The following is a 13,803-nucleotide window of genomic DNA, read 5'->3' as shown; positions in this document are numbered from 1 at the left end:
TTCGACGTGCGCATGCGCATACAAATTTTGACATGCGCAAGCTCAAACAAATTCGACGTGCGCCCGCGATTATGCATTACGACGTGCGCACGCGCATACGAACGTCCGACGTGCGCACGCGCATACAAACTTCGAAGTGCGCAAGCATTCGACGTGCGCACAAGCATACAAGCTTAGAAGTGTGCAAGCGCATACAAATTCGACATGCGCACGCGCATACAAATTCGACGTGCGCATGCGCATGCAAACTTCAACGTGCGCATGCGCATGCAAACTTCAACGTGCGCACGCACATACAAATTCGGCGTGCGCACGCGCATACAAATTTCGACGTGCGCACGCGCATATAAATTTCGACGTGCACAAGCGCATACAAATTCGACGTGCACACGCGAATATGCATTACGACGTGCACAGGCGCATTTGACGTGCACAAGCACATACAATTTTCGACGTGCACAAGCACATACAAATTTTGACGTGCGCAAGCGCATACAAATTTCGACGTGCACAAGCGCATACAAAGTTTGGCGGGCGCAAGCGCATACAAATTTCGACGTGTGTACGCGCATACAAATTTCGAAGTGCGCAAGCGCATACAAATTCGACGTGTGCACGCACAAAAAAATTCGGCGTTCACAAGCGCATACAAATTTGACGTGTGCAGGCACATACAAATGTGACGTGCGCAAGCGCATGCAAATTTGAACGTGCGTAAGCGCATACAAATTCGACGTGCGCACGGGCACACAAATTTCGACGTGCGCAAGCGCAAAAAATTTCGGCGTGCGCAAGCGCATACAAATTCGACTTGTGCACGCAAATATGGAATACGACGTGCGCACACGAAAACAAATTTCTACGTGCGCAAGCGCATAGAAATTTCGACGTGCACACGCGCATACAAATTCGACGTGCAAGAGCGCATACAAATTCGACGTGCGCAAGCGCATAGAAAAATTGGACGTGCGCAAGCACATACAAATCTTGACGTGCGCCCGCGCATACAGATTCGACGTGCGCACGTGCATACAAATTGGACGTGCGCAAGCACATACGAATTGGATGTGCGCACGCGCATAGAAATTTCGACGTGCACACAAGCATACAAATTTCGACGTGCGCAAGCACATACAAACTTGACGCGCGCACGCCCATACAAATTCGACATGCGCAAGCGCATAGAAACTCGAGGTTCTACGTGAATATGCATCACGACGTGCACACGCGAATATGCATACGAATGTTCAACGTGCGCACATGCATACGAATGTTTGACGTGCGCAAGTGCATACAAATTTTGACATGTGTAAGCGCATACAAATTCGACGTGCGCCCGCGCATATGCATTACGACGTTCGCACGCACATACGAATGGTCGACGTGCGCACGCACGTACGAATGTTCGACGTGCGCACGCGCATACAAATTTCGACGTGCGCAAGCGCATTGAAATTCGACGTGCACACGTGCATACAAATGTCGACGTGCGCACGCGCATACAAATTTTGACGTGCGCAAGCACATACGAATTCGACGTGCGAGAGCGCATGCAAATTCGACGTGTGCAAGCGCATACGAATTCGACGTACACCCAGGCAGCACAGAAGGTTGGCCCAATATTGGGGATAGATCGGCATTGCCTGGCCCATGAACGGCCCAGTTTTCACAACGTACCGCCAAGATTGGCTATGCCAGCCAAATAGAACGGCGACGTTGGACCAGCGTTGACAACGTACCCCCAATATTGGTTCTGCCAGCCGAATAGAATGGCTATGTTGGACCAGCATTAACAACATTCCGCCAATGATGGCTGTGCCAGTCTATTAGATTGGTTATATTGGGCCAGTTTTCAGAGCTTTCCGCCCATATAGGCTGTGCCGGCCTATTAGAACGGACACATCGGGTCAGGTTGTACAAGTAGCAGCCAATATGGGCGGAGCCATCCAATAAGACCGGCATTATTGGCCCGCCGTTTGAACGTTATTGCCAGCGTCAGCTGAAAAGTCAACTTCACGATGTCATAATATTAGAATATGAGCCAATTTCTGCGTGTGCTGCTTTTTGGCGCTGTTCTGGCCCCAATTCACGCGCCGATTTTTCAAGTTAGAGGGAGAGTAATATATGTGCCGGGCACAATATTAGAACTATCTTTTCGTCATTAAATCATGCCCCGCCGCGGCGGTCTAGTGGCTAAGGTACTCGGCTGCTGACCTGCAGGTCGCGGGTTCGAATCCCAGCTGCGGCGGCTGCATTTCCGATGGAGGCGGAAATGTTGTAGGCCCGTGTGCTCAGATTTGGGTGCACGTTAAAAAACCCCAGGTGGTCGAAATTTCCGGAGCCCTCCACTACGGCGTCTCTCATAATCGTATGGTGGTTTTGGGACGTTAGACCCCACATTTCAATCAATCAATTATCAAACCATGCACAGCTCGTTGAAATGCATAATCGTTGGTTGAAGTTGTGTAAGGTAGACTTTTTAAGTGAGAAAAAATTACCGATCAAGTTTCTCTGTCAGACGTGACGTCCGATGCGGTGCGTATGACGAAGCTGCTGCGGATACCGCTGTCTTACGCGTGCATGTAGACGTCGAATATCTGACGCAAATCTTATCGTATCATGTGTCGGGCTAGCTATCTACGCGACCTATTCGAATCTGTTTTGCGTTCACAGCACAGTACTGTTAACGGCACTTGCTGCTGCTTGACGTGTGGGAAGAGCGGGGATCGTCAGTTGCGTTATGGTGACTGAATCATACAACATATGCAGTTGCCGTGATCTAACACACAGACGCGCGTGCGCACGCACGCACGCGCTATATTCATGCAACGACCACACGAATTCCCAACAAGATCGCAGCGAACGGTTGGTAAGGTGTTGCGGAGTGTGTGGGCGTCGTAGGGCACCCTGTCGGTGCCCAGCTCGTTGCGAACGCGAATTTCGGCGTGGAACGCTTCTTTTTTATGTACTTTTTTTACGTGTGCCCAAAACGGTAGGCTGCGCGATACGAGAAGTACGACACACAAAAAAAGAAGAAACGTGAATGCATAGGGGAAACCGTTAATAACAAAAAAAAAAACACGCACGCTCACGCCACTGCAGTTGCGTGAGCGTGCGTGTTTTTTTGTTATTAACGAAGCACATGTGCTTCCATAAAACATGACAGCCAAGAATGATGAAGTATTCATTTACATACAAATTACTATGAGTTGCTGAAACTCACGCGAAAGAACATAATTTTCTTCCTTGGATATTGATCGAGTGCCTTGGAATTATGCTATGTGAATTTGACACATCAACAGTGCATTATGATTCCCACCATAAGGGGCCACAATCTTGGCAAGTAATAGAAGTACTCTTCCCACCTGATGTGCACCTAACGTAAAGAGGCCTTGTTTCTCAAGTTAGCAATATATATATATATATATATATATATATATATATATATATATATATATATATATATATATATAACCACTGGAAAAATATACCAGGTGTAACCAGAAAAAGGCGCACCTGCAGTTTTAAAGTTTAAAAGAAGCAATGACATGCCAACCATCCAAAATAGAACGCCCGAGAAAGGAGCATCAATCAGTATTACAGCAGCTAAAAGCCTGCTAACAGCTGAAGGTAGTCATTCAGGCTTCCATTCAAGTATAGTGTACACTGAGAAAAGATACTGAAGATACACCATCAGCAAATGACAAAAGCAATACAGACAGAGCTTTCTCTTATAATACAAAAAGTCTTTAGCTGAGGAGGCAAATAAGTCATTGGCACACAATAAGTGCACAAAAAAAAGCTGTCGCACGAGGCTGTCAGCGCTTAGACAACACAGGCAAAAATACAGTAGACTGAAGAAGGGAAAACCCATAGCAAAAGTTACCATACTCCTGAGTTCTTGCTTTGTGTGCAAATAAAGCTAGCGTGAAGTTGAACACTAGATTAAAGCACCACAATCAACATCTGTAAGTCATTGCTTTAGGAATAATACAAAGTACTGAAGAAGCATGCAAAGAGCATTCCTGTGAAGGCAAATATAAAAAAAGACTGAAAGCTCTGCGGCCCTGAACAAGACAACACCACAACCACTCGAAGAGCCGTTCGGACACACCAGCAGTTCTGGCCAACACTAAAAAGTCACAAAAACATATTTTTAATGCCTTTTTTGCAAGAGAACTTCAAAAGAAATGTGCATACACCAATGCCAGAAGTATCGATGGAAGCTATTACTCATATTCAGCTCTTCATTGAAACACTGACAGAAGATACTTGTACCTGAATGCTTAATTACTTTGGTACAACTCAAGAGCGTCGACGCCAAGTGGCAAAAAATTATGATGGAAGACTACAATGTGATCAAATGCACACGTCAACCACCAACCAAGGTCCTATGCTAGAGTGAATATCGCAAAAAGTCTTGAACGCCTAATGTCACTGGCTCATACTCAGCGTTCTCAATCAAAATCTTGACCTCCCACACAGCATATTATTTCAACAACCTGCCACCTCTCACCATGTCATGAAACAAGCTCGAGTATACACAAACCCTCCTCACCGTTAGGTAGTTAGATAGCTCCACTAGTGCTTCACTCTCGGAACACATAGACCAGGGCCGTAACTAGACGGGTAGTGAGGAGGTTCTGAGCCCCTGAAGTATTTTAATGCTCTGACTTTTCGTCAACAATAGCTTAATCTGGGCAAGTTGGTTCATCGTGGTTGTGTTCTAGTAACAGTGAGAGAAGTTCAGGAAGAGACAAAAAGGACAGGAAAGAGCGCTGACTGCCAACTAAATTTTATTGAAGGTACTACGCACACTTTTTTACAGAGTACAAGAACAGTGCTCATGCACAACGACACATGTGAGACCATGATAATATATTCTTAACTGAAAAAAGAATACTCTCTCTCCGAATGGATGAGTGAAGGTATACTGATGCACTGATCCATGGCCTTCCTGACAAGAAAATGCTTTCACAGTCTCTCTTTCATTTCTTGTTCTTGCTTTTTTCAAAAACAGTGTTTTATGAAACATAGAACTGCACCTACATTCTTTACAGTGTAGGGCCATGCGACTACCATAGCCTTTCTTAACATTTTAAGCATGCTGTCTTGCTCAAACTTTGGGGCATTGCCCAGTTTGTCTTATGTTTACGTTTCCACGTGTCAATAGTATCTCATACACAACATTATATTGGCATTCAGTATACCTATTCTCGTGACGAATGGTGAAATAATCGCTATTCCTGTTGCTTTTTAGTACACACACTTTTGAAAACTTGCAAGGGATGGCAAATAACAAGATAAAATCATATCGGCTCGCTATTTTCTTTATATTGTGAAACACCTTATGTATGTACGGTATAGCATGCAAAGATCTTTGGTCATTCTGTTTTTATTTTGGTCCTGTTTTGTTTAACTTGACTTTCTGCAGGAGGGTTTAGCACACGGGTGTGATGGTGCTGTTGGGATATCCAGCATCCTTTAGTCTTTTAATCTGGTTTTTAAGGCTTACCTCATCCTTGTGCTCACATGACTTCTGAAGGGTGGCCTCAATGCACATGGTGGCAATTCCTCTGTGTAAATTGTGTAAATGTGTAATTATGTGTTATGATGTACTAAAAAAGATGTCCCAAGAATCAGAATAAGTGACAGTAGTCAAAGGTTTTGTCACTGCCTTTATACAAATACCAGTTTATTTGTTGCCCCCTGCAGTATTTTAGGGCCTCTTATATAGATAGGATGTTTTCTCACTTTTATTACATTTTTTATTGATGATGCCATATGCTCAGGAGGTAGAATGTCGTTATGTTCTTTCTGATAACTTCTAGCTTCTGAGCGAAGATAATGTTTCAGAAAAATGAAAAAAAGCTAGCATAATATTAAGACATGGGAAGAAAGCAGAGTTTATCAAAAATGAATGCATTAGTTGGGAATGAGAAAAAAAGATGGATGACAGGTCAGTAATGTCAATTAATTTATATTAGGACACATGAAATGTAGCAGAGGGTGGCAGGTGATTAGTTCCAATGAGATCGAGAAATTATTAGCCATAATATGAAATTGGCTCATACAGGACAGGGAACATTGATTGGGCTTCCACTCTGCAGTGGACATAATATAGGCTTAACGCTAACAATGAGCAAAGCCTGTGAAATTAATGCTCCATGAAATGAGCAGTACTGCACAGATTGCTGCGCTAGACTTCCCATTTTGCATGTTTTTACCAGCTTATCCTGCTCGCTGTTCAGACACAAAGCTTCACCAGAAAAACAGTGTTATACTTGGTGAGGATAATGCCAGTGAATCCAGTGTTTTATCTACACCTTTCCTTGCTTAAGTCCTCCTCCAAACTATACGATTTTTCTTGGAAATGTTCTGCTTACAGCACACCAACCGATCAAGTGAAACAACTTTATTGGGGTCCTGCAGGACGCGCCCTAGTATGCAATCACCATTTCACTTCACGTTACAACATACTGGTGGTAAAAATATTCTCTGGCAGGGTACAGAAGTGCATGCACTGAGCTAGCTTGTGCAGCGCGGTCTATTCCAGAAAGCTGAACCTATGTTTGGTACAGAATTTTGTAACCACACGATGCTTGCACAGATTAAATGTGGCCACACATAGCAACTTCTGAGCTTTTTTATGAAATGATCTCGCAGTATCTGAAAACATTTGTTTTTTTGTTTACTTCATATTTCCCAGTGAAATATTTCTCTTGTTCCTCTCATTGAATAATGGCATTTGGTGTGACTAAGGTGTTCCTAATGCCTCACTGTGAGATCAGAAAAACGATTCTCCTTGAAATTGCTTCACAAGCATTTCCTTAGATATTGAATGACACTGCTTGCACATGTACAAACATTTGCTAGTTTTATTGAGGGTTGATGATAAAGGGAATCAGTTGGTGCATCCAAGCCGGACAGAGATTGACTGGCCCTGAAAAGGGCCGTTTAGTTATATATCTTGCAGCTTGTTCCAGGTAGACAGGGCTTCATTCTGTAGAAATGGTAACTCATCACACTGGTTCCCCAGCATGAAGAACATAACTTGATGCTAACACTGACTCATATGTTCTGAAATGTCATAGAGGGTACATGAAGGCTGGGTACATGAAGGTTGCAGTTATACTAACTGTACAGTCAGCATGCTTGTGTGATATGTGCATAGCTGCATCAAAACCACGTGTGAGAATTGCGTGAACAGCTGAAAATTTCAATGGCAGCATAGCTTAAGAAGTCTGTCATTCCTTTTTTGCCAGTTTCCAATATCATCCTTCCCTTTTCATGCATCTTCTTTCAATATATCTGGGGTTTTAATTCCCAAAACCACGATATATTAATGAGAAGCAAATTTTGAACATCTCGTGTTCTTTAACATCTTCACTTGTTTGCAGCGCAACACCAGAAACACAGGACAGGGAAGGAGCAAAAGAGAAAGAAAAGACGGCGCTGACTCTGAAAAAGACGGCACTGACATCATGACACGCACATGTCGTGATGTAAGCTGCCCAAAGAGTGGCCTCCCGTGAGAATAGTGAAGAATTGGGAATAGGATTTACCAGTAAGAGCTTTGTGTGCAATTCACAAACAGTGAAAAAGATCCACCAGGGGTGAACCACAGGTACATGGTGCACTCTGATTGAGAGAGAGCAGAGTAAAACAGCTGTGCCAGACAGGAGATTATAAATGGTTTTGTCTGGAGCTGGTGCCAGACCGAGCTCTGATTAAGCGTAAGGGAGTATTGAGCGCCAGGCCAATCTGATCCCACTCCTGTGATGGGGTGCAATGTGATGACAGGTGCGAATTCCATTTTCTTTTTTTTCCATGGGTTTAGGGAAATAATTTTTCAGGGATCAGATGAAAATACCTCCGACATACATAATAACATGCTTATTCTTGGGCGCAGTCATGCCTAGCCACCAGATTGGGAGAAAAAGGAATGTTTCCCGAAATGTGCGATAAAGTGTTTGGTGCTATGCCTTGACGGAAGTATATAGGTGCTTTGGAAATCGGTACGCCATTTCTGTAATCGTTAAATATGCAACTGCATGTGCCACTGCTAGGGATAGCGTGACACTCCCAGCCATTTCGGGATAAGCCGTTTTAATCTACATGAAGATGTTAATGAGCCCATTCTCCATCACAGCAGTAGCTGTGGCCATTCCTTCAACTAGGCCTACTGCAGCGCCAACTAAACGTCTGCATGAATTTAGTGCTAGTACCGTACATAATAATCAGCACGTGCCTTGGGTTCACTTTGATGGTGTTGTGAATTCATCTTGCGTGACAATGGTTTAAGTTGCATGCGTGCCTTAACCATTACTGCAATACGAGACCATGATTTATCGTCACGCATGGTGTTGCTTAGCTCGGTCCTCAGTGTTCGAAGCAGGTTCCACCTTGTGAGTGCATGAGAGAGGCACAAGAGTTGATTTCTGCTCTGTGTTTCTATTATTCCCTAGCCTGTATTATACAGGAAGCGGATAGTGCTGGTGTGCGTCAGCTGCCTCGGTGTGCTCTCAACCGCCTGCCTGGTAAGACTGACAGCTCATTCTATCAGCGCCTTGTCGTACTCCCTCCTCACACTGCGACATGTCCTCCACTTGGAGGACATGATGACGGAACAAGATGATACGAAGCCCAAAACCGCAATGTTTGCAAGCCACAACCCGAGCAAACAATTCAACGGTGAGGCCAGAAAATCTACCTGATTAGGCCTGGAGCAACAAGCCAGAGAGCATATTCTTGGCTGGATAGATGGATGGATGTGGCTGTACCCTTTAGATCGGGCGGCGGCTAACGTCACCTAGCCGTAATGCTTAGTGAACTAACCACTAGATTTTTTTCCCCTTTCAATAGTAAAGTTGGACGGGTACTTTGAAGTGAAGGGTTTAATTTTCAATCAATCCTTGACTTTAGCCACCAATCAGATAACCTCCTTCTAGTTAAGTCTACCCTCTTAAAGTCTATTTTGCCCTCCCTGTCCCTAAACACCAGTGCTTTGAAATACTCTGCGCCATCATCTTGAACTATAAAGTGAAGCCCTTTACAGAGCATTGTCAAGTGTTCGGCAGTTTTTTCTTTCTCTTCGCACGCACTGCATATTGTGTCTACCTCTTCATATTTGGCCCGATATGTCTTGGTTCGCAATACTCCCGTCCTGGCCTCAAACAGTAGAGAACTACCCTGAGTATTATTATAGATTCTTTCTTTGGCAATTTCCTGCTTAAAAGTTCGATAGATCTCTAGTGCGGACTTCTTAATCATGCCGATTCTCCACATGTCAGTCTCCGTTTCCTGCAGTTCCTTTTTAACCGATAGTTCTTTCTGGTTTGGCCACCTGCTGTTTTCTAAGTATTTACCAGTCAATTTCCTGGTTCACTTTCTCCATTTTGTATTGACATTCTTCATGTACAAGTAGCTGAAAACCTTCATAGCCCAACGGTCCTCCCCCATTTCTCTCAATCGCTTCTCAAATTTTATCTTGCTGCTAGCTTCCCTGCCCTCAAATGATGTCTATCCCATATCAGCTTGTACTCCCTGATTTGGCGTATTCCCGTGAGCTCCTAAAGCAAGCCTACCTATTCCACGTTGCTTAATTTCTAATCTTGCTTGAAATTTTGATCTCATGCACAAGACCACATTGCCGAACGTCAGCCCAGGAACCATAACCCCTTTTCATATTCCTCTCACAACGTCATACCTATTGTAATTCTACAGTGCCCTATTTTTCATCACTGCTGCATTCCTGTTACCTTTAGTCGTCACGTATATTTCGTGTACCCTCAGGTACTCGGTCCCATTGCTTATCCATACGCCAAGATATTTGTATTTATCTGTTATCTCTAGCGTGACCTCCTGTATTCTAAGCTCACTATCTTTGTTATCATTAAAAATCATGACTACTGATTTTTCCTAACTGAATCTAAAATCTAACCTATCTCCCTCATTACCGCAGATGTCCATCAACCTCTGCAAATCTTCCTTGTTGTCGGCCATTAGCACTATATCATCTGCGTAGATTAATGCTGGTAGTGCCTTACCAATGAGTTTTCCTTGTTTGACTAAAGAGAGGTTGAAGCCAAGTCCCCTTGCCTCTAATTTGGCCTCTAATCCTTGTAGGTACATCATGAATAAGAAGGGTGACAGTGGGCACGCCTGCCTAAGTCCACGTTTCACCACTGTGGGCTTGGATATCTGTTTTTCCCACTTTTTAACTACCTTGTTAGTTTTACAGATATCCTTTAAACGATTAGTGACTCCATCTTTTACACCCAGTGTGTCTAGTATTCCCCACTAGTCCTCTTGAACCACGCTATCGTACGCTCCCTTGAATTTCTGCAGGCCGGTAGAAAGCTTCACAGCGCAGCGCCTGATCTTGTGAAACGGCGCAGCCATGCAGGCAGGGCATTCAATTCCCTCCCTATTTTTTGTATACTACTGTCCTTGTGTACATCGTAGAACACAACAGTAATGATAGCAAACAGATCATTGATTCGGGTAGGCTTGGTGTTCTTATTTAAAACGGAACAGCGAGGAAGCTGCTGAAGCTCGTGCCTGTATACAGCTGCTTTATATGGAGATGAAACTTTAACAAAAAAAAATGTAATGATAAACAGTAGGCTCATAACAAACAACATTTCTCTGAGGGTGCATGGAATATATGTCCCATGCAAGGCTATGCATTGCAGTCCTTACTGCATTAATTATGTACACGTACTGCAGGGCATGCAAGTGTATGCAGACACACGCTGACGAAATGACATTTTTTGCTACATACAAACGTGCACCGCACCAAATAAGACGCACGTGTTTGTATAGTCAGGGAACACTCGTGAATATTGATGAAATCACACAGCTGGCTTACAGTATAAAACAAACACAATTGCGAACAATAAAATGCGGCGCTGTTTAAAGAGGCGGACCCAGGTTACGAGGAGAATTATCAGTATGGCATACACACCACGTGTCAAGCTTTTGCAACATCTAAAGAGACTAAATATGGAAATTTGCCTTTGTAAGTTAACATGACAGTACCAAATGGAGAATCCACACGAGAGAACAATTCATCGTGGGCTAAAGAATGTGTTTTAAGTATTATACACAGCTTTGCAAGATAATATCGACGAGTTTTACTCGTCTAGGTGTGGGAGGTGTAGGCCTGATAAAATGCGATGTTGCTTCAGAGCCTTCCTTTCGTAATATTGCAATTTTATTCAACTCTTTCAAACGCGGCACCGTAAATTTCTACTGGATGCTCGAACACGGCAAGCAGGTCGCGGGGCAAAATCTTTGTAATATTTTATTACCGAAACAGCGATACTAGCAATGCTTGAGTTGCACTTGCTGTTTTCTAAAATGTAACCTCCTCAATCTCATCACTGTGATCAGGAAACAGAGAGGAGAAGTACAGCAGTAGTACGTAGAGAAATATTCAATTTCAAGCCCTTTAGCAATATCATCTAAACAAATTGCCAGTTCACTGTTGAATTCTCGATGGAAACAAACAGCTGATCAGGGACGCAAGCTTGGCTTGGCACTGGCTTGGCCGTTCATACAGAGCCAAAAGCCGCTGCAGGAAACTGGATTGCGGATCGTATTGAGACAAAATATTTTATACATTTTTGTTTTCTTTGTTTCATTTCTCTAATTGCTCTTGTGATGGCGTGGACCGCGCTTCGTGATCTCATGTACCGGCGCACTGTTTTTAAGTTTAGTATGGCGCACGATAATACATGATTGCGTGCTTTAATTTAAAAAGGTTCGCGAGTATGGCAGCAACACTGCAATGTCGGGAAGAGGATAGTAGTAGAACCAGTAGCAGCTGCATGCCCGGGTGGAGCGACTGATGCCCAGATGGAGGAATGTCAACCCGATGCCTTTTGTGTTGGCCGTTCTGGCAGTTCCGCCGACTTTATAGAAAGAGACGACCCCGTCGCTTGTCCTCTTCTCTTTTCCTTCGGGCATCAGCGACAACATTGACGGACGACGTGTTCGACTTCACCGTGCACGTGAGTATAGGTTGGTTTTTCATTCGAGTGAATTCTTGTTCAGATTTGCAACTTGTCGAGTTCATCCTGATCACCTGTCACCGGCAATAAGTCACATACGTGTGATATTTAGGTGAAATAAATGATAATGCACATTTTCTGCTCCATTTGCGTGACTTAGCTACACCAGGACATGAGGTAAAGCCTTTGTCGCCTAGCCACTAGCAGGCAAGATCGATCACTCGCATCCTTCAGTTCACGAATCAACGCGCCTGCCCTAAAATTAGTAAGCTGCTCGCAAAGAAATCTTACCGAGGCAATTTTGTTTTCTGTGAACAATGCACCGTAGATTTGTCTTGAATAACAAAAAAAAACTTGAAAAATAAATGTCGCGACCTTTTAGAAAACGCCGTGTCTAAGAGCTAGACGCGGCATTTTGTAAAAGGCTCATTAAATTCAGTATTTTTTCGTAGTTTCTGCTTGAAATTATTATTCTCTATGAATTTCATGGCCCAATCTTTTGCTTTGGCTGAAAATCTCGGCGGCAAAAACTTTGTTCAGTGTCCCTTTAAGGGCAGGTGTAGATGCCATCATTTCAGTCGCAAATCTTTTTGCTAGTCGGTCGGCTGGTTAACAATAAGGGTACTAACTAGAGTTGAAGATTTCATCAGCAACACATCGTCATGGCTTCATCAGATGCTGCATTATATACATTCTATCCTCGTTTTTAAATAGGTGTACCGTATGGTCCACTGTTACAGGAAACAAGCGAGCTCATGGACAGTGAGCCATGTGGTGCTAACTGGCAGTGAGGCTTGTGAATGGGACGCATGCGCATAGAATCGGGGTGCGCCCAGTTTTGTCTGCCATTTCTCCGCCTGTACGCATGACAGCATCGGAAAGCGCATCCGTATTTTAGCTGCGCAATTTATCTAGCCCAGTGCCTCCTGCTTCATGGATTTCCTGTGAGCACAAAAAATGCATGATTTTAATCGTTGCTGCAGTGTTTTGCAAGTTGTCACCGTAAAGCACATCATATTTTTCGCATAATGCTCGCTGCAACTAGCAAGTTTCGATGACTCAAAATGCTGTTCAGGTCTGATGTAGCACACATTTTAAGCTCGTCCTTGTGACCATGAAATATTGGTTTATTAAATAATGGAAGGCAGAGTTGGTATCAGTTTATTTACAGTGTGAAAATGAAAAGTGCGAAGGACCGTGCCTTGCAAGTAAGCCGCGAGAGCATGAGCAGAGAAGTAGCAGATGAGGATGCTCATGCGCTGCATTTCCAAATCTCACCAGCACTAATGCTTGACGGACTGCTGGCCACGCACTAGCGTGTTCTTTCTGAAACACTACTTTGGCCCTGTAAGCAAGTTCTTCAAAGGCATAAGTAAAACGTAGAATGGGCCCCCTAAATGCACCCATCCTTGAACCATTGGGCTTATGAATTAGTGCCCTTTTCAAAATACAACTATTCTGAGCTATAAATTGTGACAGAACAGTGCACGAAGTTTAAAAATGGGAAAAAAGTCTTTAAATGTCCCCTTTATACATAGTGTTCTTGTGATGTCACTTCTGCCGTTGTCGCCCTCTCCCGCCATGCCCGGGTAACTCCCTGGGTACCTACGGCAGTTCACGTGCTGCAGTGCGGTTTGTTGGGGGCTCGTCATCTGTTGCTGTGAACGATGTGGAAGCATTGTGGCTTTTTGTTGTCTTACTTTAACGAGCTCATTGGATTAGGAAGGCCTCGCTCGTTCACTCGATACAAGACCAGATAATCAAGATGTGCGACACATACACCAGC

Source organism: Rhipicephalus microplus, chromosome 9 (assembly GCF_043290135.1).
Source record: "Rhipicephalus microplus isolate Deutch F79 chromosome 9, USDA_Rmic, whole genome shotgun sequence".
NCBI classification, from domain to species: Eukaryota; Metazoa; Arthropoda; class Arachnida; order Ixodida; family Ixodidae; genus Rhipicephalus; species Rhipicephalus microplus.
The sequence above is the reverse complement of the archived record's forward strand: the minus strand, read 5'-3'. Positions refer to the sequence as shown.